We start from the raw sequence: 2,193 nt of genomic DNA on the forward strand, positions 1-2,193 counted from the left end.
GTCAGCACTAACCTAGAGAATCATGTTTCTCTATGTCCTCCATAATCGAGAAAAATAAGGGGTAGTTGGGAAATTTTCAACTGATAGTGAATAATAGATATCTTACATTGTTAATGTAGAAGCAACATGTTATAAGAACAAAAATATATCTTTTAACTGTCATAACTAATAAACACTGACTACCTGTATGTTTGTGATAAATAAAAGGGTGAGCTAGATTGTAAGAACATTTCTGCTTTTACCATCATATTGCATACATGGTAGATAATATTGTGTACATCTGCATAAATAACTAAATGAACCAATAGGATCAAACCTACCAGTGGTTGACATTGGCTTGAATCTTGAGGTTTGAGTGTTTGGTGGGTGGGGGGGGGGGTCATTAAATCCTCTTTCAATTAGATGGTCTTTAGATGTGTGCTGCCATTGCTTTTTTTTTTTTTTTTTTTTCAGTGCTTGAGGGAACTTTAATGAAGGCAAGGAAAAAAAAAAAGTGGTACAAGAACAATTCAGAAGGGTTCTGTTCCAGGCAGTTTTGCCTTGTACAAGTAGAATGAGGTCATCGAGTCAGAGTTTTAAAGCTGGCATTATTTCAGGCATCATTCCAACCCCTTCACTTGACAGTAATGAATCTGAAGCCCAGAGGTTAAATGATTTGGTTCAAGGTCGTACATTGAGAGTAAAGCCGTCGTTAGAACCCTGGTGTCCAAATCTCCTTCTACTACAATTCTATTACCATTGGGATGTTTATAAAAAAGAAAGGGAAAGTATAAAGGGTGATTTTTCCATAAATTAAATCAACTTTAAGAACCAGGCATATTTGGAGAGTCAGAAACTACTAACATTGTTAGAAAGAAAAGGGGTTTTACAAGCTGGTTAAGTCTAAATAATAAAAAAAAATCCATATGTACAATATTGTAAAAAAGAGAAGGAAGATGGCATTCGAGATTACTGAGCCGGCAGGGCCAGGGGCAGCTGCATGTTGGGGGTAGACTGTATGGGCTGCCAGCTTTCCTGGGTTTGGAGGATGTGATACAGCTGCTTCAGCTGAGCAACGATGTTATCTTTGCTGTCTGGAGTCGAGATCTGCAGGCGGACACTGCCACTGTCAAAGGATCGTGTGAAATCACCAGAAAACATCTCGTAGATCATTCGAGCCACCACCGGAATAACCTGAACCAAGATGAGTTTCCTTTCCGGGGGTTTCCCGTCTGGCCATTCTTCTCCAAAGCATAAGTAGATCTCAAATGGCGGCTGCTTCTCTATCTGTCCCTTCTGGTGGGCAATGAGATCACTAAGGAATGTTTCCAGACAAAAGAGTTTGACCTTCTTTTGCATCTCAATCAGGTTGGGAGCAACAAGTGATGTGTCACGTGGCCCTGACCAGTACACCTTGCACTGGCACAGCCTGATGGCATAAATGGCGTGACCGCTGACCTCCAGGATCAGTCCTCTGTCCATGACGTCTAGCAGCTTGCTGGTGAACAGCTTCTGCTTCTCATTGGTGATGTGCTCCAGATCTGGGAACTTGACCCGCTCCAGACTAACAGGACCAAAGAGCTCCTCCTGGTCAGGCATGGGACCCAGATCCCCATAGAAGAGCCCTGGGGGTTGCTCACGGTCAAGGTCTACACATACTCCTTCCCACGGTACTGAAACTTGATGTCCAGGTCAGTCATTGGAAGAGAGCTGATCCACAGCTCTGGTGAGCTATAGAAGGGCTGTATAGGTACCTGGGGTACTTCCAACTCCAGAGGTTCCGTTTTGGGCCACACTGCTTCAGGGCTGCAGTTGCCCACACTGCAGTTGCTTACACTACAGTTGCCCACACTGGCTGGTGCCATGGAAGAACAGCGGTCCTTGTTCCAGTGCTGGGACTTCCCCAGTGCAGGGCTGACTGGCAGCCATTTCTGTTTGCTCCACCCTGGTGATCGCCATTGCTTTTTAATAATGCCTATGACTAATACCTGCAGACAAAGTCAAATTTTCCTCAGTTTTATGTTTCTTCAAAATTTAGTTAGATAAGTTGGATGAACTGAGCTCCTCCACACATACAATTTTATTCTTCTATCTGTGAAAGATGATATAATCAAAAAGAATATTTTAGGTCAGGTCCATCTGGTCAGATTTCAAAGCTAATATAATGGGCCTTATGATATTATTTTGTAAGGAATAAGGTTAGAAGTTATGTTA

General features: G+C 42.6%; 1 pseudogene; it reads right to left on the reverse strand.

Moving 5' to 3' along the window:
* Window positions 1-430: 430 nt before the first annotated feature.
* Window positions 431-1,844, reverse strand: LOC102420015 (annotated as a pseudogene).
* Window positions 1,845-2,193: the final 349 nt, after the last annotated feature.

The sequence above is a fragment of the Myotis lucifugus genome, unplaced genomic scaffold (assembly GCF_000147115.1).
Source record: "Myotis lucifugus unplaced genomic scaffold, Myoluc2.0 scaffold_63, whole genome shotgun sequence".
Lineage (NCBI taxonomy): Eukaryota > Metazoa > Chordata > Mammalia > Chiroptera > Vespertilionidae > Myotis > Myotis lucifugus.